This window comes from Vicugna pacos, chromosome 2 (genome assembly GCF_048564905.1).
Source record: "Vicugna pacos chromosome 2, VicPac4, whole genome shotgun sequence".
NCBI lineage: Eukaryota > Metazoa > Chordata > Mammalia > Artiodactyla > Camelidae > Vicugna > Vicugna pacos.
Window position 1 is genome coordinate 32,874,570 of NC_132988.1, and position 26,878 is coordinate 32,901,447.

Here is a 26,878-nt window from a genome sequence, read left to right on the forward strand (position 1 = left end):
TGGTGGTTGGCAGGTGCTGGGTACAGAGGAAAATGGAGAATTGCTTTTCGATGGATATAAAGTTTCAGTTATGCAAGATAAATAAGCCCTAGAGACTTACTGTACAACATTGTACTGTATTGTACACTTAAAAATTTAAAGGGACAGATCCCATGTGTAGTGTTCTTTCCATAATTAAAAAAATTAGTAAAATCAAATCCAAACCTCTAACCGTAGCTTACATAACCTGGCACAAATGCCTTTCCATTTTCACCTTGCTATCAATTTCTCTCCTGCTCAATAATATTTCCCACAACTTCTGAAGTTACTTTTCTTTTTCTTCTCCATTACATTGAAGTTTATTTCCACTTTAGGGGTTTGCATTTTTTCTTTTTAATGCTGCCTGGAAACTTTCCCTCATGGATGGCTCCACCTCATTATTTAGGCTTTATTTCAAACATCAGATCCTCTTCCTCTCCTGACTAACCCCACTGAATTACACACCCTTCACCCTTCCACCATCACCTTTTATGTTATTCTGGTGTGTGTGTGTGTGTGTTTCCCAACACATTATCATATCAGACTTTTTGGTGTTCTTATTTTATTTTCAGTTTCCTTCCTACCACACTGTAGGCTCCAAAAGCAGAAGGTGGACTGTCTAGAATAATGTTTGCACATATCAGGTGCTCAGTAAATAGCTCCTGAGTAAATGAATATATAAAGAGCAGAAGTACTGAACAACAATATATTATCAGAACTATGTGTGGGTAGTGAAAGAATAAATAATTTCCCCTTCATTATCCTCTCCTGAATCTCCAAGATTTCCCTCATCAACACACATTATATTTGTATAAAGTAAATTATAAAAAGTGTGCAAGTAATTTAAACCCTTTTTATTCTCCTACCTTAAAATCCTGTATACTAAATTTTAAAAAATTAAATCTCTCTTATTTTTTAGTACTTTAAAGTATCTCAACAAAAGAAAATAGCAATTTGATGTACTTGATGACTGAAGACATTTTCCAGATTTTATGGTCAAATTCCATAGGAGATGCTAAATCTAGAAGGTGAAAAACATAAAATTAACCTGCAAGGATTACATAATCTGAGTTTGCCTTTTAAAAGTTCCTATTATAAATGTGGTTACTGGGGTTTCTCTCTTCTTCTTATGAATTCAGAAGAAACACTAAACAATCATTATTTGGGCATTTCCACTATTTGGTTCACATAATCACAAATTGATTCTGCAGGAAAAATAAAATGGTGACAATAATACAAAAATATTATGAAAATTAAATTTAAAAACACTTTTTCTTTTCTTCTTTTCTTCTTTTCTTGGATCTGGGGATTATGCATCTTGCTTTATACTACATACTTTCCAAGTTTCATGAAGTGAAATAAAATTAATGGGAAAAAGTTGTAGTCTCAAAGCCCAAGCTAAAGTCTGTGAAAGTCATTATTGGTGTTCTAATTATTGACACATGCCATATTCCTTGGCCAAATGTGTAATTTTCTTAGGATTGTTCTATATAATGAGCCATTAATTTCATAGAAATACAAATTAAGCCCCTAAAGGCAATAAATATCAAAAAGTGAGTCATTTTCCATGCTTAATAGTAATACGAGAAATGAAGATTTTAGAAATAATCTGAGTAAGGTATGTTGCTATATTTCCGATGATTTTTGGTCAGTAAAATGGATTTTTCTGGTATGGAAAATTACAGCCTTACTTGTTCAAACAAAATTTCCACATCCAGAAGAAGATAAAATAACTTAAAAGTAAGATGCATTCTATTCTTTTAAAAGCTTCTTATTCACAGGAATACTTTACACTCTTAGTTATCAACTACCTTGCTTCTCATTTGAATATTTGTCAGTTTGGCCTAATAGTTGCATAACTTCCTATTCATGCTGTATAATATGTAAAGGAAGATTAATAAAAATCAATAATGGATATAACAGAGGAAAGAAGAAAAAATGTGTCTCTGCAAAGCTGTTCATGGATGTCAAAACAAATCAGCAAGAGTACAGAAGGTTCTGTTTCAATTATATTTCGAGAGAGGGCATGAGAATGGAGAGAGAATTAGTTTCCTCTCCTTTACTGCTTAAACTATAAAACTATGAAGCATTAAATGTCTTCTGGGAGCTCACCCAATTTTTGGAAAAATAAGGCTTGATTCTGTGGAATTTGATGCATTCTTTCCAGAGTATAAGCTCATCCAGAGTTAGAGTGCTAAATAAAAGCTGGAAACAGGGTAAAAGAGAAGAGGGGGGAAAAGCTAATAAAATAATGATGAAAAGACAAGGAACAAGTGCCATACACGTTAATAACACTCATTTTGAAGGGTAATATTTAAGTAAGCATGAAAAGTGAGCCACTGGAGAATTGAGATTAAAATTAAATCACATGCTTGTTGAATAATTATTTGACTAGAAGCTAAACACATTCATTAGCAAATGCAAATGATTTTTTTAATTAGACACCAACAAATGAGGTCCAATAGCAGAAGCCATGCTATTTGGTCTTGATGGATTTTCATTATAGAGCTTCAACCTTTCCACAATATTTCCCCGAGTTTTCTCTATAGTCACAAAGAATATGAGTTTAAAACTTTTAAATATCTTAATATATCTATAAATATGTTGAATCACTACCACAATCAAGATCAAAAGGCAAAGTTCACTCCTTTTTATTTCTAATTGGTATTCTGTTGTGCAGACATGGATGTACCAGAGTCTGCTGATCCATTCACCCATCAAAGGATATTTGGGTTGTTTCCAGTTCTTGGAAGTTATGAATAGAGCTACAGTAAATATTCATGGACAGGTTTTTTGTGAACATAACCCAAGAGTGGGATTGCTGGGTCACATAGAAACTATATGTTTAACTTTGTAAGAAATCGCCAACTATTTTTCCAGAATACCTAGGACATTCTGCACTCCCACCAGCAATGGCCAAGAGTTCTAGCTGCTGCAAATCCGAGCCATGACTTAGTATTATCACTCCTGATATTCCAACTTTGCTTCTGCTATCATTTCCCTCTGGCTGAAAAACTTTCTTAAGTATTTCTTTTAGAGAAAGTCTAATAGCAAGAAATTTTCTCAATTTTTCTTTATGAAATGTCTTAATTTCACCTTTATTCTTAAAGGGTAGTTTTTTTGAATATAGAATTCTGGTTCTAGGTTAGCACTTGGAATATATATTATTAGGCTTAAAGAATCCTTAAAGAAAGATGGAGTTATAATGTGAAACATTATACAGTTGTGACTTAATTATTGAAGTGGAACTTCAAAGCTTTCATCAGAAAAGAAGACATTATAGATTGAAAAGTTGGGGACAAGTGATATCATATATAGTTTTCAGCATTTGGTAAAAATTCTATCCAATAAAAAAATAGCCAAGAGATAAAACAGATATTTCAAAAAGACCCACAAGTTATCTGGATATTAAAATTTTCAGACACTGAAATAGCTGTGAATAATATATTCAAGAAAATATATGACAGAATGAAATCTAAAAAAGAAATGCACAGAAATAGAGCAAAGATACAACAACAAATGGAGAACTGAACAGATTAAAGTAGATTAGACCCAGCAAGTAAGAGTATTAGTGAGTTTCATGTTGGATCAGAAGTATACAGACTAAAAGATGTATTAAGAAGGAAAAATAAGAAACTAATGTAACAGACCCATGAGTCACAAAGTAAAAAGTCTAAGAAATGTGATTGGACCCCCAGAAAGTAACCTAGCTAAAGAATTACAAGTTTAGAGAACCAATATTTTATAATGAACTGGAAGCACCCTTGTTGAAACTTTTCCCCGAAAGAAGACATCATCTTAATTACACTGCTGTAAATCAATAAGAATATGGCTTGTGCTTATTCAGTATATCCTATTATGTTTCTTACTGTGATCAGTGGCATGTACATTGCTAATAAGAGTATACTAGAGCTTTCTTCAAAAAACTTAAAATAGAAATACCATATGACCCAATAATTCCACTCCTGGGTATATATCTGAAGAAAATAAAACACTAATTTGAAAAAGTATATGCACTGCAATATTCATAGCAGCATTATTTGCAACAGCCAACATATGGGAACAACTCAAGTGTCCATCAACAGATGAATGGATAAAGAAGATCCAGTATATATAAATGCAGTGGAATGCTACTCAGCTGTTAAAAAAGAATGAAAGTTTGCCATTTGCAACAATAAGATGGACCTGGAGGGTGTTATGCATAGTGAAATAAGTTGACAGAGAAAGACAAATACTCTATGTATCACTTATATGTGGAATCTAAATAATACGATAAACCTGTGAAATAACAAAAAAGAAACAGACTCATGGATATAGGGAACAAATAAGTGGATACCAGTGGGGAGAGGGAAGGCAGGAGGCAAAAGAGGGGTAGGGAATTAAGAGGTGCAAACTATTATGTTTAAAATAAATAAGCCATAAGTTTATACTGCACAACAAAGGGAATACAGCCAACATTTTAAAACAACTAAATGAAATATAATCCATAAAAATGTTGTATCACTATATTGTACACCTGAAACTAATATAATATTGTCAACTATACCTCAATGAAAAAAAAGAATTTCCATTCATCAAAACATCATTAGGAAAGTGAAAGGTAAGTCAAAGTGGGAGAAAATTTGCAAATATAAGTCTAATGCAGGATTTGTATTAGGATATATAAACAACTGCTGCAAATCAAAAAGAAAAAGACAGACAGCCCAACCGAAACTAAGCAAGACATAAACTGGTACATACAAACGTGATGTACAAATGGCCGTGAAGCAAGTGACAAAGTGACCATTTTCATCATTCTTCAGGGAAATGCAAAATAAAACAATGAGATAGCACTAAATAGTCTCCAGAGTGGCTTAAATTAAAACAAAAACAATAGGTCTTACAGGCGAAACGAGAAGCAAGTCTTGTCTCAGTGCTATCGGGGGGATGTAAATTGATAAACAATCACTTGTGCTCACTATTTGACACCATCTACTAAACCAAACATACACATATCAACACTTTTACCCCTAAGATATTTTCCCAATAAAAAATGTGTCCATTGAGCACCAGTAGATGTGTATAGGAATGATTGTAACCACATTATTTGTAATATTTAAATACTGGAAAAATCTAAATGTCTACAGTACTAAAGGGATAAGGAAATTTCATATTCATGCACTAGGATACTATACAGCAGCGTAAAAAAATAAACTAGTGCTAATGCAACTAACTACATGGAAATAATTTTGTTCCATTTTAAATATTCTCCCTTTGCTTAGAAAAAGAACAGAGTAAATTTGACATTTGCTTTTAATTACCATGTAGTTCACATCAAGCATGCTAGGGATCAGTTAGGACATTATTGCAATGAATCCTTCACAACTCAGTCCCCAGAACTGGCATTTTCACACAGCCCTTATTTTAGGAGTTTTAGTTATAACTCGGAAGGTTTGTTTGGGGTGAGAAATCCTTACATGACTTACCCCTTAAAGAAGAACATCTCCGATGATCTATCCTGAAGGTGACAGAAAAACCAGTAAGGAAACTTTATTTCTGTTTCTTTGTCTCTTGTTTTTGAGCACTTGAAACTCTGTTTTTATAAGAAATAATTTGAAATTATTATTCTCGTTTGTTTATTCATTTGTGCAATTTTGTTTATTCATTTTTTACTGCTACTTTTATAAAAAACAGTTTTGCAAGAATATGGGCTTTGTTGGTATGCACTTTTAATTTATAGAATACTAAATATACAGAATTATATGTGTACTTAATAGCTCCAATTACAGGAAATGACTTGTGCTTATTCAGTATATCCTATTACGTTTCTTACTGTGATCCGTGGCATATAAGTTACTAATATGTTCAGTTGAAAACACTGGATTACTTAAGATTGCCTGGGTAATGTTTCAGGTAGAATGACAATAAATTTTTACCTATTACTCCTACACCCAATTTTAGAGTATCTTTTTCAAAGCAGAGTTTGAACTATAAAAGTAGATATTTTTCTCCCAAACTAGAAGTTCATTATAATTTTTTTGATCACACAAATATAATGGAAGTGTTAATTACTGGTCTAAAATAATCAACCAAAGGTCAAAGTGTAACTTCTTACTTCAGAGACTAAAATGAGAAGGAATATTGATTGTAGGTAGAGTGGAAAATAAAATGCAAGCAAATTAGCTTGATAAGATTCTACATGAGGTTTCTCAAAGTAAATCTATGCAGTGAGGTGTGAATTGCATTCTCCGTTCTCTTATGGATTCACTTAAAATAATTATACTTAATTTGCAAATTCACTGGAAAATAACTTGCAGCGGATTCTCAGATAATTAAATTTAGCAAGGATCATATTCAAAAAATAACCACAGTGGTAAAAATGCATACAATATGCAGACATGTACATGAGTATATGATACATTGATACAGACACTGATAGAGATATATAGGTATATGCATAAGGCATTGTAGGTATGCAAATGCATATGTATTCGTCTGCATATCTTCTTGATGCTTGCGTCTGAGATGACAGAATCACTGTTTTGTTTAAAGGATTTTATAAAAATAAATAGACCCTTTTGAAAGAAATATTTTTGAGCATATTTTCCATGATTTTTCTTTGCTGGAATGTATCCCCCTTATCTCTTCTTGAGATTAAGGATCTTAAATCACCTTCCATCAGTAAAAGTGGGAGTCATAGACACCTGACACTAATAATTGTTAATATTCATTGAGGTCTTGCTACTCATCTTTGCCTGCGCTCCTAGTGATCCCTTCATGAGCTTTCACCCGAACGACTGTATTAACCCCTCTCAAAAAGTGGGGTAAGAACTTATTTATTAAATGGCTACTTACTGACTGCCAACTATATGCCATGCACTAGTCTAGACTCTGGGGAGATATCGATGAACAAAGTCTTTATGTCATAAACGAGTCTTTATGAAGCTTGCTTTCTTGCTGGTGGTGGGACAGATACAGATTGTGGTGAGTGCCATTAGAGGGGAAAAGATAATTGTAAAAGAAATTTCTTACTAGCTTATCTGTTAAAAGAACAATCTTTCCCTTTTTCATTCATAGAGCATCATAAAGAAATAAATACCTACATACAGAATATTTCTAAAAGACATGGTACTTCAAGAAATCCAGGTAATTATAATTCATTTAGTTTTGTGTAGAACACTTAAAAAGACACTGAGCATGTAGCCAAATTTAAAACACAGTTCCCTTGAACTTAAGGAACTTCTGTCCCTGTTGTGAAACATCATTTACAAATCCCAGGAGTCCAGCCCTTCTGTTGCTTTGAGGCACACAAACTGAGAAGCAAATCCGGTGACAACCACTCACCATCAACACCCAGGGAGGGCCACTGGCTCAGAACAAATGCTTTATTTGGATGCCTTTAGATATTTGAGACATATTTATTCTGATTGAAAAGACTTTTCCCTTTTTAAAAAATGGGATGGGTATCCCAATTGAAACTGATTTTCAGTAGCATTTAACTTCTAACTAAATAAAATGAGTTCTGCAAAATATGAGAGTCATCCTGGCTGAAGCCGGTTCGTTGTGGTAGGAAATCCGAAACCCTGGAGGTCTTTCAGTCTGCTTATTATCAAAGTAGCTTTTGAGGACTGAAAGATCCTCAAAGATCTCTATCTAAAACAGATGGAACTTTACTAAGCCTTCATGTGGAAAGCTTTGTCTAAAAAGAGCACATTTTAAAACCTAGCCATGATTACTTTTATTTTATTACATAACCCAGAATGTCTCAGAAAAAAACAAATCCAGAAAGGAACTGTTACAGGCCCGTTAATCCATAAATGAAGTACATCATGAAAGTCAGCTATGAGGAGTGACTTTAACTATGTTGCCACCAAAAATACAAAAAATATTCTCATTTGGTCATTCTCACCCTGCATTGGAATCGTTTTGTCAGAAATTACATGGCAAAGAGTATATTTCTCTTTTTACTTCATGCAAAAGTTTTTGCATTCATGGTGAATTCATCTTTTAAGTATAACTTTGAATCAGTTTTTAATGGCTTTGCAAATTCTGAGTTAACTTTTGAGCGGGAGTAATGACACCAGAAGAACACTGCAGGGAAACTCACTAATGTAGTATCAAGTATCCTCCTTTCTTGCATGCTGGAGTGTGAGCGTTCATTCTGGGAGCGTTTAACTAAAAGCTAAATCTTTTGAGAAATCGACCTCTCAACATCGGCTAGCTGAACAGTAAATGCTTCCATGTGTGATAAAAGCAAAGACTCTTATTTTGCCCCCCTCCCCAGCTGATTAGGAAAAGCAAGTCTTTCTTACACAATTTTAGTGGAGAGATTGAAAGCATCAATCGTTCTGTCGGAAAGACCATAGTGGAAAACATGAGAAGAGAGAGAAGATGAAATTACTTGAAGCTTGGATCCAGTTGATTCACAGAGTGAAGTCACGTTTTCTCTCATTCTCCCACATTCTTCTCACAATGCTAGACAACTGTTCTGGAAATCATGGTTTGACTATGTGGCTATAAAATCTGTAAATAAAACACTGAATATTTTCAGTGTTCTTTATCTTGAAATTCTAATGTATAGATAAGAACACCTGATAATGTTATATTCATCAATATTGTACTTTTTCAAATAACTTGATAATGGAGTTGAAATTATTTAGAATTTGCCGTGCATAGCTAAAAAACAATTACCTTTATGATTTGAATCAGAGTTCTAGTGTGAAATGTACAAAGTTCCGCTTACAGAGAAAGAATAAAATAAGCAATCTTTCCTTAGTGGTTCATAATCTATTCCAAATCAAAGGAACTATTGAGCCAGTATTGTTGCCAAAAGAGAATTCATGTTGATTACAGCACTTCATAGAGTCAGATAGTCACTTCACAGCTAAAAAAAGTACACGAGTCTTTGTTTTGTGTCCTCCAAGTAGAAAGGTAACATCATATGGAGAGTATCCAAGGAAAATCTGCAGTTCTTAAGGATTTCCAAGCAAACAGTCCTCGTTATCTCCACTAATTTTTCTTAAAAATGTTATACTCATAAATTTTTATGAAAAACTGAGCCAATAGTATCATATTACAACATTATAACACACATGATACAGTAGTAAAAAAAAGTTGTTTATCCAAAAAAGCAGGGAAAGTGTTTAATAAACTTAAAAAAAAAAGTTTGTGTTAACTAAAAGTAAAAAAAAAATATGAAAAATTTTCTAAAAATGTATATTGCAATAACAATTTTAACAACTCTCCAGATTTTCACCTCCTTTTATGTCTCCCCTTACAATACCTTTACCAAAAGTTCTCCAACTTGCTCACACTCCTAGTGAAGACTGCATTGTAAATGCACACTTTGAAAGTGCTTTTCCTTTACCTGAACAAATAATTATGATACATAAAGTACAAAAGAAGAAACATTAAAACCCTCTCTCAGGCTCAAAACTATAGAATTAGTTCTGGGAAGCAAAAATAAAAAACGAATTCTTTGAACTGAGAAGTACTGAAGCTGCAGATCTGCTAGATTTTGAGTCCAGGAAAACAAAACCAAATAAACAATACATACATTTAAAATATATTTTTTAAAGATAGTCATTAAAATTAAAAACAATCCATAAAGGAAATTAACCCTGTAATGAAGTGGAGTTTCTGCATAGTAAAAACATAGTAGTTAATTGAAAGATAGAACAGAAGAAGGATACTAGGAAGGATCGCTCAGAGCAAGGAGGTGAACGTGGGGGAGTTTGTAGAGATATAAACAGCAGTTTGAAGTACTTCAAAAATACAGTGGAGAGATGGCAGAAAAGTAAAACTCAAGATGATAGCTTAAAAATGTCCAGAACTGTGCTTCATATTGAAAATACATCATGACTTTTGGGCAGGCTTTTAAAAAAATGTGTTACCTACATTCATCCTAGTGAAACTAGAAAATTAAGAATAAGGGAAAACTGATTAAATCTACTTGATGGTAAAGATTACTAGATGGACTGTTACACTGACAACAGATTTCTCCATAGTAACAATAATGCCAGTATATTTTCAAGGTGCAAAGGAAATATTTCAAACTCTATTTCTATACTCAGTTAAGCCATCAGTTAAAGGAAGATCAAGACATTTTAAGACAATCAAGTAAAAGAGTTTACTGTCCAATTTGGATGCCATTTGTTTGTCTTCTGTGCTCGCTTTGCTTGTAGCGTCCACTACAATGTTGAACAGAAGTGGTGAAGGTGGGCATTATTTTTGTTTGTTTGTTTTAAATGTGTTTTTAATAAGTATTGAAAGTAAATATGTGAATCATTAGAAAGTTAGAAAATAGAACAACAAATACAAATGAAACTAATAGAATAAAATTGAAAAAAACTAAAATAAAATAATAAAGATGAGAACAGAATTAAACTAGAAAATAAATAGGAGAAATGTACGAAGTAGCTATATCTTTAAAAGTACTATCAAGCAGAATACAAACCATTAGGTTCTTGATTATCTCTGTAGTTATATAGGAGAATCATATTGGAACATGATATTAAGTAGACTTTAATTACATCTGTAATTTTTTTGAACGACTGAAAGAAATATGGTGTGTTCATGAATATTTATTACATCATTCCCTGTACTTTTCTATACGGCTTAAATGTGTATAACAAAAATTTATGTACATATATTTTTAAAGAAGATACAATAGAATGTGACAATGTTATTATATATTTGTAAAATGCACTTGTCCTCTAGTTCTTTCTCATGAAAAAAGATTCTAAATTAGAAAATAAAAATAAAAGCCTAAATTTTATTCTTTCAAAGTAGTTACGGAAAATGACAGCGATGAGGGTGTTCTAACATCATAAGAGGCTTCAATGTTTTTTTTTTAAGTTTGAGGTATTTATAAAAAATATTTTTAATTGATTTCTGATCTGTGCTTTTTTAATTTTAATAATAATTATTTTTTGTGGTGAACTGTGAGGTTGAGCTGTAGAAAATAAGAAATTGAAGATGCTAGAAATTATCAAAGGAATGACTGTAGCATGTACCTCAAGACATCAAAGCAGTGCAACTTTTTAAAAAATTAGTATTTCTATCTGAAACAGCTTTAAAACTCCATTGAACTTAACTCCCTTCAGATTTAGAACAAACTTATTTGTTTCTCTTAGGATAACTCACTAATTAACATTGTATCCACAAAAACCTCATTTTATACTTATTTTTCAGAAACATACATTTTTATTATGACAACGTTATCAAAAGGCAAAACGCTAAGTCTTCTAGGGAGTGACCCTGTGCTTTTTGTTCCTCCCTGAAATTTTAATAATTTTCCTATTTTCAGTCAAATATATACACCCGTTTTTGGCTGACTCCCTCATAGCAGAGTTTAGACAGCAGTGCTGTGCAACAGAGCCATCCACACTTGTAATGATGACATCTTATTTTATGGGGACATGACCACATTTCAATGAATAAATTCATGAAGTCTCACCGCTCTGTGACCCCATATCTACAGTCTTTTTTATCTAGTCCTATTCTAGCTCATTACTGTCATAACAAAGCAGCCGTTCTATTTCACTTCTGATCTTATCTGCCCTTTAAAGGTGAAGAAACACAAAAGCACCCAAGATGATAGGAAACTCCCCCTTTTTAAAAAATTAAATTTCTAGTAAACTTGCTTTTTTTTTGTCAAATAAATTTACTCAAAATAAGTATACTAGCTTTTTCAGTGGGGGGTTTCTAGGATTGTAAGACTAAACTAAAAATATAATTGCTTCTATCTTCAGCTAATTTTTTAAAGGATACCTTTCTAGTGGATGATGTCTCATTAGCATGCAGAAATTACCCCAATGATACCCTACAGGTAGGAGGTAAATAGATGAGTGTGTGAGCTGAGTGCCTGTAAGGTATTCACAAGGTCAGAGACTGATCATTAAAATGTTGTTGAATGGTCTCTTAATGACAAGGAGCACAGTGTATCATTCGTTTCTCTCTTCCAAGTCCTGGCCCTTAGAATCTTGCTAATGCACATTTATATACAGATTCAAAGATATTATTAAATATTAAGGATCTGAGAAGCATGAGGTGATTTGCAGTGAAATTAGTTACCCCCAAATTCTAACAGAAATCAGATAAATGTGGCAGATTTACTGCAGAGAATTATCATGGCTGCTTCTCAAAAGCTCATAAAAGGAGAGAGATGAAATAAAAAGGTGTAAACCCACAAGGACAAAGAGAGGATGAGATGACAAAGAGATTTTAATAAATCTTTGGAAGGCAAGTAGGTGTGGGAGAATTGGTAAATTACTTAGCAAAATGGAAATGGCTGTTACCTAAGAGCTTCAGAGTGGAAGAAGAGTGACAAGGAAGGTTACTGCTGAACCACAAGGATGCCCAGGATTTGGAAGCGTAAGGCAATAGTGAAAGGTAACAGGGAGGGTCAAGACTGCAAGCAGAAGGGTTTAACACACAGATTCCTTTTCCCTCCTAAGGCAGCCTGGTGTATCTCTCTCCCCCGTCTTACGTCCTGCAGCTGTTTATTTTTAGTTTTCCCTAGAGTCACTCTGGATTTAGAGATGCAAAGTATAGAAGATGCCAATGAAAGGTGAGACTAGAAACATGGAGATTAAATTAGGCTCCTCAGGCCCTTACTTCTGTCTTGCTATTAAAATACCTGTAGCAGGCATACGTGTCCCAAGGAAGAACAGAGGGAAAGCAACAAGCAGAAGAAGAACACATAAACTGGGGGAGACAAAAAACGATCAGGTGGGATAATCTTAATGTGATAAAGACAGAGGTTCTCAAAACAACCATTACCATCATGTTTATTTACTTTTAATATTGCAGTAGATAAAAGTAAGCACTTCACAAACAAGAAGGCAAATCTGTGCTATATACATAAATTGTATAGAGTTCTAATATGAATATGACATACGATGGCTATAATGACATAAGCTAGAATGCCTCTTTGTAGCATTTCATGTGGTAACTAAAATGACCTGAGAGTCTATTTAGAATACATGCTATTGTATTGTCCATCTCATTATGGTTATGATTGACTTTCAGAAAACCTTAAACTTTACTAAAGTGAAAAATAAGTTTTTCATTTTTCATGTTTAGTTCATAACGCATGAGAAATATTAGAAAAATATGTACACATTTATTATATTGTTCATCCTATTTTGTCTCTGAAGACTGCTCAATGATTAGATGGAGGAAAGGAAACCTGGAGCAAAGGGTCATAAAGTATTATTATTAAAAGCTTATGTTTTGCTATTTTATTTAAATTTACACTTTAATCTATACTATGGGTTACATAATTGCTATTTTTGAAAATCACTTTTTCAACCTTATATCCTATGCATCCTTTTTCTTTGTCATACAATCACAGTTCCTTGAACTACTGTTATAATAAAATCAGTGGAATAGAAATGCTTTGACCTCTATTATAGACTAGGTGAAGAAATTTGTTTAATCTATGGTAACAAAGTCACATGTTTAGACTGTGCCCAAAGAGAAGGGTTAGGCAGAAAATAACTTGTAAATCCTGCCTCCATGGGTCAAGTCTTCAGGGCAGAGCATCATCTAATCTCTTTTTCAACCAGCCTAAGGAAAAGAGTGCATTTACTTAGCTGCTGACTCAATAGCAAATAAAGGTTTGGCAGATTCAGGGATGGAGGCTGAGGAGAGGGTGGAGGTAGTGAAAACTATGAAAGCTATCAGTTTGAGATTTCATAATTTTTCATAATGATTAATTCATTTCTACCAGTATACTACACACTCTAAAATAATTTATAAGATTTAGTCTCTGTTGTTTGCAATTTATATAGCTTCTAATAAGTCAAAGATGGTACAATTAGTACCACTATGTGCAGAATGCCACAAAATGCTAAGAATTGCTTTTCCCTCATTTTTTATTTCCCCGGGGACTCAAGGGAGCAGTAGATAGTACTGTCCACAAGAGTGAGAATTGATCTGCCAGGGTTGCTTGGTGTAGATTATGGTAACTGCATATCTAACACTAACCCTTAGGCAAGTGGGTACCTAACTCTGGCTGAGACATTTTGATGAATATGTTGTGTTTGGACTACTCTATAAAAATCTAATGTAAACTGTGTCACTGTATGAAACTTCATAGATAAATATTTCTCATAATACTATATTTTTCTTTGACAGCCAGAATGCTATCATAAAAACATAAATTTCGAAATTTTTCTTCAGGGTTGACTTTTAGATATAATTCTGGTTGTATTTTAGCTGTATAAATGAGTAACAGTTAATGACTTTCTCAAAGACAGATTTTTATTTTCTAGTTTCTGAAGTTATTATGGGGTTGGTAAAATTCCTACTAATGCAGAACAAAATGTTATATATTTAAAATTTACCCACATTTTAGAAGTACTTAATATTTCACCATCATGGAAATACTAAGGATATACCTTTTCACTTTGGTGACAATGAATAACTTAAAATAAAAACTGTCAAGTTCAGACATCTTTTCTAACTCAGAAAGGAAAAAAGTTGCTTCAGATTAGCTAATGAGACCATTTCAAATAATCATCTTTCTATTATATCCAATGTATTGACATGCACTGACAAACTGCCAAAAGGATACTCTTTCCTTCACTTTCAAGAATAATGAAGCCAGCTTCCAGGTGCTTGCTATGAGCCAGAAAATGACCTGCGCAATTCACATATTTTTACTGTATAATTTACAACAAATGCAAAAAGGTAGATGTCAGCACCCTCATTTTTCAGGTGAGGAAACTGAGATTTGGAAAGGTCCAGTAACGTGTCCCGATTCAGTTAGGAGAAAGCCAGGATTCAATTCTACATCAAATTCATGCCCCCAACACTGCCTATTGACTGCTCTATACCACTCAGAGTTCCACTTGTAAGACTTGTAATCCTGCTAAAAACTGTCACGACACTGAAAAATCATCAAACTATTTTCAAGTGTTTACCAAGCATGTTAATGCAAAAATGCAATGTTTGCTTAAGGAAGGACACACCTAATACTATAGACAAAATATTTTCATTCTTACTCATTTTTACTTCTTCATAGCCTTCCCTTTTTAAGAAAAGTTTACTCAATTCAGACTGTATTAGTTGAATAGTTGACTTTTTTCATAAATAGTCTGCATAAAAATATAGTGTTAAAAATTAGAATTATATAAAGTTATTAAGGAATAATTATTTTGATTTCCATATTACAGAAGAAGAAATAAAACCTGAGGTCAGAAGTTACAAAGAGCTTGTTCTAAATTTTTTAAGTCATCACTTAAGTAAAGAGAAGTTGATTCTTTGGGAAAGATTTTGAAAAATTAAAAATCATATAGTCCTTGGTGTTTTTTTTGTTTTATGACAATTTAATCATCCAATGGCTCACTCTTTTCCCACATTTTCCATCTGTCAATATGTTGAAGCAGTCTTTAGTTTTTATCTTTTTTACAAAGTCCAAATCTAATAAATATATCCACATAACTGGAAGTCCATGAAAACATAAGCATATACGTATACCAGCATAATAACTTCATGTATCAGGCATATCGTCACTATCCACATAACAGTATTTTATTAGCAAACAAATCATGTTTATTTGTAACTGAATATCGGAATTAGAGGCACAAGTCAAAAGAACTGCCTGCGTTCCTTAACAAATGATCAAATGGCAACCATAACAAAAATTCTTTCCAAAACATGATATTAATGATTAAGTATCCATAATAACAAGAACTCTTTCATGAATACCTTTAAACATGCCCTCACATTATTTCATTTGATTTTACAAAAGTCCTGAGAAGTAGAAAGAGCTTGTGTTTTCACCTTTGGTTTATGAATGAGGAAACAAGGACTCAAGCAAACTGACTTAGCCTGCACTGTGAATCCAGTGGCTTCTTGGCTTTCCACACACATGTGAAGAGTCTTTTAGTTACAATTGTTTTTGTGCTATTGCCCAGGATACTCAATTGTACCTTTTTCATTCTTAATAACATCCCAATTTAGATGATAAAATATATGGTCATCTTACATATAATTCACATGTAGATGGATTTTTTTGTATGTTGTGAAGTAGGGGTCTATAGTAATAAGATTTTTCTGGGTAACACACAACATTAAAATTCCAGTGACTAACGACAGTCACCTTGATTTTTCATTCACAGGTCTGTGGCTTCATTCTTGCTGTATGTGGTTTAGCAATGGCGTAACTAGGCTTTCCAGACTGAAGATTTGGTTCCAGTCTGTGTCATATGACCCTCATCCTACCACTCAGGCTGGGAGAGCCCACATTCTATTGATTAAAGCAAACTACATGGCCAAGATGAAAATTATTCAGACAAGAATATACATTCTGTCCACGTGGAAGTTGTGGCCAGATTAGAGTGGGAAAGAACTGTGAGAAGGGATTAAATATAATTGTCTTCAACAGGGCCTTTTTTTTCCCTTATGGATATCTAATATGCTCAGCAACATTTACTTAAAACATCACCCTTTCCTCCACCATTCTACTGTGACACCTCAGTCATATATAAAGTATCCATTCATGTATGGGTTTGTTTTGGGAAAATCTATTATATTTCCTTGGTGTTTTTGTCTATTCCTGAGCTGAAACACCCAGCTGTACTGAAACACAATATACATACAATACAATTTATCAACTAATAGTGTGTTTGATGAGATTGGACAAATGCATTAACCGTGTCATTATGACTAAAATCAAGACATAGAAGATTTATATCACCACAACAAATTTCCTCATGCCTCTTTGAAGTCATTCCAATTTCCTGAATCTCAGCCCCCAGATATCCACTCATTTGCTTCAAGTTACTAGCATTAACTTTTTAGAGTTTCACATGAATGGAACTATACAGAATATTGTATTTTGTTATACTTCTTTCACACAGCTTAATGTTTTTCAGATTCATCTCTGTAGTTGTGGATATTACTACTTCATTCCATACATCACTTATAAAGATAAAGCATGATACGTTTAGTTATTTATCAGCTGACTGACACTTGGGTTGTGTATTAGTCACAAACTGGGTGGCTTAAACAGAAATTGATTGTCTTACTGTTCTGGAGGTTGGAAGTCCAAAATCAAGGTGTTGGCTAGGGTGGTTCCTTTTGAAGCTATGGAGAATCTGTCCCATGCCTGGTTTGCTGTTAATCTTTTGTCATTATGTGGCTTGTAAACACATCACCCCAGTCTCTCTTCACATTTGCACGGCATTCTCCATGTAGGTATATTTTGTCCAAAATTCTCTTTTTTATCAGGACCCCAGTCATATTGATTAGGGGACCCATCCTACCTCAACATGACTTCACCTTAACTAATTACACCTGCAATAACCCTATTTCTAAGTAAAGTCATATTCTTAGGTACTAGGGGTTAAGAGTACAATATATGAATTTTGAGGGAGTACGATTCAACCCTCAACATGTCGATTTCAAATTTTAGCTATATTATAAATATTGTTTTATGAAAATAAAAGCCTTTATGTGGTTCTCTGTTTTCATTTCTCTAGGGTATACACCAAGGCGTGATTACCAAAGCTTTTTAATACGTCTTATTATCTGGAAGAACAAGTATTTCAACTTTTCCTTGTTTTCTTCAAGGATACTCTATTATATTTTTAGCGTTTACATTTGCAAAATAATTTTAGAATCAGCCTTTCAACTTCTAAATAATAAAGAAGGAAAAAAGAAAAAAATGGATTGAATTATGTAAGCACTATATATCAACTTGTGAAAAACTTCTATTTTTACAATATTGAGTGTTTGAGTCCATGAACTTTGTGTATTTTTCCATTTATTTAAGTCATATTTAATTTCCTCTATTAAATAATTATATTTATTCATAAAGAAATTGCATATATTACTTGACTTTTCTTATGAAATATTTTTGATGATTTAAAATAAAATTTTATAAAATTTGATTTTTAGTTGTGAATTTCTAGCATGTAAATACAAAATATTTTTCAGAGAACTAGTGATTTTTCTGTTCAGAATCTTCCTAAATTCTCATATTACACTAAAAATGTATTCATAAATATTTTCAAATTCCAACTACATGGACATAAGTGGTAAATAAAGAGTGCTTTCTTCATAATCTTTAGACGTATCATTTTTTTTAACCTCTGTTAACACACTGGTTTAGACCTCTAATAAGAACTTAATTGAACTGAAGTGGCAATGATGAACATATTTGTTTTATTTCCTCTCTGAAAGATAAGATTTTCAGTGTATCATAATTAAGTATGATTTTTTAAATGTAGATTCTTTTATAAAAATTAAAGAGCTGTCCTTATAAATATTTCCTAATCTGATATTTTTAGCTATCACTTTTTATGCATCTTTTAAAATAATCATACACTTTTTTCTGCTTAGATCTGTTAATGTCATGATTCACACTGACTAATTTTTGGGGATTAAATCAATTATGTGTACCTAGTGTAAATCCCACTTGATCATCGTATGTTTGATTTATTAGTATCTTGTTTAGATTGTTTAATGTTAATAAGAAGACTGGTTGGTAATTTTGTTTTGTAATATTATTCTATCATGTTTTTTGTTGTGTTTTTTGAACTAGTCTCAAGAAATGAATTTGGTGAATGTGCCCTCTTTTTCTTTTTCATGAATATGCTATTTAACATGAGGAATTATATACTATTCTTTGCATCAATGGCAATGATTGCACTAACTAAAGCACTGAACTTGAATCTTAAAAGCTCCTACCCTGATATATTTTTCCATTTATTTAAGTCATATTTAGCTGCCACGACTTCTCCATTCCTCAAGGTTACTGACCACACAACCAATACATTGGAGAGTTATGGGGACAATACATAGCACTCCTCTTTTAATAACCGTCTGCTGTGCTGTAACAAAGTACCACCAGTTTACTATTTTACAGTTCTAGAGAACAGAAGTCTGAAATCAGTTTCACTGGATTAAATTTTGGTGTCAGCAAGTTCTAGAGATCTGCTCCTTGCTTCTTCCAGCTTCTAGTAGTTATCTGCATTCCCTGGCTTGTGGCCATGTCGCTTCCATCTTTGCTTCTATCATCACATTTTCTTTTCTTTTCTCACTCTGACCCTCCTCTTACCAGGACCCTTGTGACAACATGAGGTCCACCTGCATAATCTAGGCTAATTGTCCCATGGCAACACCCTTAACTTAATCATACCTGTAAAGTCCCTTTTGCTATTCAGGCAACACATTAATAGATTCTGGAGGAGAATGGATTCTTCAGGCAGCCATGATTTACCCTACCACAATCTGCCCCCTGGCACCCAAGGATTCACATTTGTCCCACGTGCAAAATGCATTCACTCCCTCTTGAACTCCACCAAAACCTTAACTCAAGTTCATTAACTTAGTATCATTAACTCAAGTTTAAATCTCACTTAAGTCTTACCAGCCTAAATATCCCAAATGTATCATCTAAATCATCTACATTAGCTACAGTGAGGCCCTTAGTATAATGTATCTTGAGGCAAAATTCCTTTCCATATGCAGACCTAGGAAACTAGAATGCAAGGTATCTACTTCCAAATGCAATGATGGGGCAGGCATAGGATACCAGATATAGACATTACTATGCTAAGTGGAAGAAATACAAGGAAAAGAGGAGTCATTGGTCTCAAGAGATCTCAAAATGCAGCCTAACAAACTCCCATAGGTTTCAAGGCCTGCGTGTAATCATTTGCATCTTAAGTTTCCTCTATCTGAGCCCCGGTCTCTGACCTTGGATTGACTTTTCCTTTTTTTTGAAGGATAGCACGTTTTTGTAGCTGAGTAGTGTTATTTGCTTGTTTCCTTTGAGTAGAATTGGGCGAATCTCATAGTCTTGTTTTATTATGTCCTTAGTCTGTCTCTTTCAGTCCAAGCTGGCAGTGTTTCTGCTGAGACAGCATTCTCCGGAGCCTTGTAGATCTCCAGTGTATGTGCCCTGGCATCACTCAGTCAGACAAGGGGCTCCTCCACCAACCTTTCCTGTATAATCTCATCTCTATTTTTGAATTCTGCTAAAATGACTAAGGGCAATCCGTGAGTCGTGGACCTAATCTTTCAAAAAGCCCTGTCTGTGAAGGAATACTCTGATCTCTTAGTCCTTCCCAGATACGAGCAAAAGGTGGTCCAGTCATGCTCTGGGCTTACTCTCTGGAGCCTGCTTTCCTAGCAATGAGTCTTCTAATTTTAGCAATCTGGATAGACTGAGAATTTCCCAGATCATCAAGTTCTAGAGGTGATCTTTGCCTAACAGATTTTTACTCAATCCATCTCTGTCCTCTCATATTTTACTCTAGGCAGTGAGAAGGAGCCAGTCGTAATTTCAATCCTATTTTTGGAAATCTCTGCTAAGTGTCTGAGTTTATCATGTCCATGTGTTGCTCGCCACATAACTGCAGAACACAAGTCAGTTACTTTTTCTGCCACTTTACAACACTAGGTAATGTTGCCTCCAGTTTCCAATAATGTATTTCTTATTTCCATTTTAGCTCTCCCCAGCACTACCTTCATGGTCCATATTTCTTCCATCAGTGTGCTTATGATAATTTAGGTGTTTTCTAATATGATATATATAATCTCTACCTTGCTTCTCATTTTCTTCTGAATATTTATTAGCAGAGTCTTTAGAGCAAATTCCTGGATAGAATAAACAAAATAGAGGTGAAAATTATTAGAAGAATAATGCAAGACATAAGCATAAAATGGGAATATCACACTAAATACCCATTCAGTAGCTGAAAAAGCCACCTCCAGACAAATCACAGAATCGTTAAGATTAATAGAGAAGTAAGAAAACAACAAAATAGATCACACAGAGGTAAAGAATAAGAATGACTTTAGAATTTTAACTTGTAACAATGCCAAAAAAAAAAAAGAAGAAAAAAACGAATGCCATTTACCAGCAAAATTATTGGACAAGTGTAGGGACAAATTAAAGATATTTTTAGACTTGTAATTAATGGGAAAGTTTACTTTCCTTAACCTCTTTTTAAAAAGTTACTGGAGGAAAAGTTTCAGTAGAACACAGTAAGAATTAAATGGTTACAACTGAGTAGACATCACAAATTTCAAGAAACAGTGAAAGTTTCTTCGCCTGTTAAGTGTAATAAAAAGACATTCCAGGATTGCCATTTGATAATCCAAAAAATAAACTGATCAAAATTAGAACAATAATTGAACAAGCTCCAAGAATTGTACCTCAAGAAGGAACTGGATTTAACTGACCAGAAGGATAATCTTAGTTCTAAGGTAAGCACATAAGGCACATAGATATATACTTGCCAACAAAACTGAACACGATTTGAAATTCCAAGTTAGCAGGGAGGGCACAGCTTAGTGGTAGAGTGCATGCTTAGCATGCACAAGGTCCTGGGTTCAATCCCCAGCACCTCCGTTAAAAAAATAATAATAAAATAAAATAAAATTTGAAGAATAAAATTAAAAATTAAAAAAAAAGAAATTCCAAGGTAAACAAATGGTGGAGAAATCATGAACAAAATGTTGAAGCTAACAAAAATTTGGAGTTATTTTCTTAATTGGTGGAATTTGGGGAAAGTATTCATTTTTCACCTCACTATTGTTACATTATTTGTTGTTTTCCTCACTGATGGTTTCTCAGGACATTTATCACATGATTTATCTCTGTAAATATTAATCTTCCAACAACCTTAATATTTTAAATGCAGTTTCATAGTTGTCAGATTTTAGAATTAACTTGTAAATAAAACATGGATGATTTAATAAAGTTATAGATGAGAATATAAACTCTATAATTTAATTTTTCACAATGTAAGAATAATGGTGACGCAGAATTGAGTGTTTAAGTTAGGTAAAGAATTGGAGGCAGACTAATGTCTTCACTATATTTAATAGAGACATAATAGGAACTTTCAGAATTTGATGGACAAAGAAATAAGGATTTAAGTTATAAAGTGTACCAATAGCAAAACAAAATAACTGAAAGTATTGGATAAAAGGGAATAGGCCATTGGAATGGAGAAGTGTTAAGTATGCTCCTCATTCTCCATGAGAGAAAATGATGAGACACAACTTAAAGATGATAAGCCAAGAAATAGACTTGGAACTACAGAAGTACAGAAGAATGCACCAGAGTTATGCAAATGTGCAGTGATGAAAACTGGTAAATCTTGAAAATTGGAACTCTGAGTAGAGGTTTATAGAAGTACAATCTACAATTTCATATCGCATTCTTATATACTGCTTTAATTGTTCTTTATAACAATTCACATTTGTAAGGATCACATTCTTCCCTCTTCAACCACACAAAAGAAAAATTATAGTCACCTCATCTATCCTCCAACCTCCTGGAGAAAATAGTCAACACTGATCTTAGCGCCAAACTTTTTGTTTTGTTTTTACTTTGAACTTAGCATCTTTTGTACGAAGTCAACTTTAATTTATCATTTAGTTTATATAATTCTAAAAGTACTTCATATATAATTATTTCATCTTTGCAAATCTAATCTCTCTTAAAAGACTAAAGATAATATATAATTTTTAATTATTCATTTAATTTATTCATTTTTAATTATCTACTGTCTTTGGTCTCAAAGACTGTCAAGTCCATGGTAGGTGACTCATATGTGCTTATTAAACAGAATTATCTTTAAATTAATTGACACACAGGAGCTGGACCAAACCAAATATTTAACTCTGAATTAGCAGAATAAAAAGGTCATCAGAAAAAGATTGGAGTCATCAGGAAATCAAAAGATTTTGATCTCTATGTCTAAATAAGTGATGAACAGAACAGACAGGGAATGAAGATTGGAAACAAATATATTCTACTAACATCACTGATTTCTAAAAAATAAATCTGTTCACGTCATTCTAATGCCTAAACAGAACATAGAATAGGTCACCTATTGATTACATTGTAACCGCCCTAGCGTGATGTAAAACATCCCGCACAATTGTGATAGATGGCTGTCAGTTCAGCTTTCTTCCCTTCCACAACAGCCACTTATAAATGGTGCTCCCCTGAATTGTGGAGGAAAAACCTGGAGCATCAGTTCTAGAATCCCTTCTCAGTAGGATCCCCTTTTTTCCAATGAGTGCCACTAGTGTGAGATTTACAAGTGAAAGAGAAGTTTAATTCGTGTACTTCAGGGGCAGCAGACTTGAGAATGAATAGACAGCAATAGGAGTTTTTGTTAGTGGCTTCCAAGTGAAATCTTACACCACAGAGGTCATTGACTAAGTCGTCTTTGTGGTGGTTTCTGCGTCTTCACGGCAAATTATACTGCTTAATATCTAGTTAATAGTTTGAAACAATGCATGGAGAATGTATATGTGTAAAGTGTGTGTGTAAACCTGGATATTCCATCTCAGTACTTGAAAAATACTGTTCACCGTATATTTTTAAACTAAATTTTAAACCCCATTTAAAATTGTGTTATTCCCTGGTCAAATATTTGGAACTAGCATAAGAGATCATGACTACAAGACATTTCAAGAATATTTAAATTCTAATTCTCAGACTGAAGTCCCTACTTTTTTGGATAGGCCTGAAATAAGAAAGCTCAATATCTCAATTTGTTTTTACAGTCTATTTTATAACAGTCTTTATACGTTAAAATCTACCTTGTCTTATTATATTCTTTTATTCAGAATTAAATTACACAAATAGAGTTAATATTACTGAACAAACTTTTATCAATAGTACCTCCTCTAATTGAAGGGGTATAATTATTCTCTTGCTAAAATCTGAATTCCTATTTTAAAGTTTCCCAAAAGAAAAGAGCTATCAAAAAAAAAAAAGCATTACAAGTTTGACAATTTAATCTTCTCAGTATGTCACTGCAAGAATTGTAAACTGCTGTCAGACTTTGCTGCTTTTGAGACTGAGAACTGGTGTTACATAGATCAAGTGCTAGGAGAAAGTGTCACGTTTCCCGGTACCTTGGAAATGAGTATTGAGAGAAAGAATAAACACAATTACACTTAAGAGATTAGATCAGTTAAACACTGTAAAAATTTAGCACCACATAGACAGAATCACAAGCATACTTTTATTTTTTTTTGCATTATTTCAAAAAGCTGATTGTTTCACAATGTACACATTCTATTATTTCTTGAATTCATATCAAAAGTGCTCCTCCAGATTATGAAGTCACACTCAGTACAGGAGTAACTGACTTCCCTTTAATACTCCTTTCTTCAATTGTTCTGATGGTACATTAATTATTGGCAGAACAAAAAGAAGATAACAAAAAATGTGGGTGAATCCCTTTTTCAGGTGAAAGATCACAAATGCCTATTAATTCAATCTTGTTTCACTGTCCATCATGTCAAAGGTGGTGCCATTAGTAGACTGAACTGGCGCTGCACACGCTACAGTGAGCACCCGCATCGTCCATCAGTTTCCTCTGGACTCTGCCTCCAAGACGGCACAAGATCTCCAGTCAAATGGATGGGTTCTGTGACTTCATGAGGTGTTTGCTGCTGCTTTTCTTCCCTGAATCATGCCAGCTCACTTCATCCTTGCTTCTGTGTCATTAGAACATATGCCTGCCCTTTCCCCCTCTCTCTACCGCAACTTAATTTCTGTGAGCGGCTTCGATTTTCTGTCAACAGATGTGGATTAAGGAGCGGGTCAGTAAAGCAGATGCCTGAGGCAGCAAGCCGAGAAGGATGTATTCTGAGAGGCAAAATTGTATTTACCAGAACTGCTCCCCAGAAGACTGCAGCAGCACACAACTGGAAGAAAGAGCTTGACAAGCCCCTCCAGTTAGAGGGTCAGATTCCTTAGAGACTTGCTTAAGACTAGTAGTTGGTCAATAACTTGATTGCTATCAAGGGTAGATTCTTTTAGAGACAAGGCTTTGTTTTTGCTGCTTTTTAATTTCTTGGCACTTGTTTTCCCCACTTTATTCCCTTCCACAAGAGCCACTGAAATAGTGCTCCCATAAATTACAGAGGAAAAACTTGGATCTTTATTTCTAGAATCTGTTACCAGCAGGATGCCCATTCTTCCAATGAGAATTTCAAGTGTAAGAACTGTGAGCTGGAGTCAGGGCTGAGTTGCTGAGGGCCATCAGAAGACAGCAGCCTAGTCGTCCTTCCTTGTCCTCAGGTGCACTCAAATTCCTTAAAAATAAATTCACAGACTGTCAGGATGATGCGATATCCAATCACCACTGACCCCAGCTTCTGTGAGCCTTTCCGTTCTTGATGCCATTACCTGTTCACATTCTGCCTGGCAGGGGAGTGATGCAGTGAATATCAGACTCCTGAGAACCGACCACAAGAAACTGAAACTCTTTCAAAAGCACCCCATCTTGTGATTCAAGAAGCTAATGCTCTATATAATAACAACTTTGAGAGAGATGAGATCACACAGATAAAAGCCCTCCTTTTCAAAAAGGACTTACATATCTAGCACTTGAACCCACTAAAAACTTGTGGTGGATATAGGATGTAAGCCTTTCTCCCCCTTAAAAAGTTCTTTAATTTTATCAGGAGCTCTCCTTAAACACCTGTAATATATTCAGTATAATCTATGTAGATACTTGGAAAATATTATGGCCAGCTGTATGTTCTTCGGAATTTGATGCCATATTTTGTTGTAGTAAGAAAAATTGGAGACATAGATTTTTCTAAGCAAAATAAAAACTCATGAAGAAAACCTACTACATATGAAAAATGTAAATTTTCTATGGAAAAATATGATAAAGAGTAAGAAAAATTAAAAGCTGAGAAGAAAAAAGATTATGACATACATCACAGACAGAAAGACTGAGAAACCATGGTTCCTGTTGGAAAAAATGGGCAAATAGATGATTAACAAAAACAAGAAATAATAATATAAATGACCCATAAGCATATGAAAAGGTATTCAAGCTCAATCATTTAAAAAAATCTAAATCAAACTGGCAAGATATCATTTTCTTTTGTCAAATTGAATAATATTTTATAAATTCTGATAATGCCTAATAAGTTCACTATAATTTGTGAAAACAAAGAACCTGAATCTGGGAGCATTTTTATTCGTGTGATATATAGGGAGAAAACTGCAAGTATATACAGAAACTTTTAACTGGAACAGTTTACGGCCACGGGATCCAATTGTATGACAAATGAGGTTGGCAGACTGTGTAACCGGTTTTCAACAAGCAAAAGTGGACACAGGACTGATAGATTCTGAAACATATCAATTACTCAAGATTTAAAGTACTTTATGTCTTTTTCAACTAAATTTTAAAAATGCTCCTAATAAAATGAGAGGAATGTCAGGAAGTTTAAAAACTCAAACTGAGATGACTATTTAGTAAGGCTTATGGGGCACCTAAATATATTCTGAAAAATCACATAAACTGGCTGTTTTTACTCCACGATTTAAGTCACTATGTTTTATTCTTCAGTTTTTCTTTGCAAAGAAAAATTTCATGCCCTTTACCAAAAATGAGAGGAAAAAAATTATAATGTAAGCCCCTTAAGAACTAGATATGTAATTATTGTCTTTTTATTATTATTATTACATTTCTCTAGTACCTGGAAGACTAGCAGGTAAGTAACAAGAGCTCTTTAACTTTGTTGAATGGATTAATTAACAGACAAATTAAAAGTAAAACAAATTTCATTGACCAGATGTATTTTATTAGAGTTAAATGTAATAAAAATATATGTAGATTATTTTAAATTGAAAGAATTCTAGGGGCTTTTATATAAAATTGACAGTAGTTATATTATATATGTATAAAATATGCAAATATATTCATTTAAACACATTTATATGAATATATGTTTTATTTTATACTTTGGTATATATAATGTATATATTTATATATACTTGAGTATATATGTTAGAATAAGTGATTTTTTAATTAAGCCAGCATCTTATGAAATGGCACCGACTTCCTGAGGGCTAACAAAATACAGT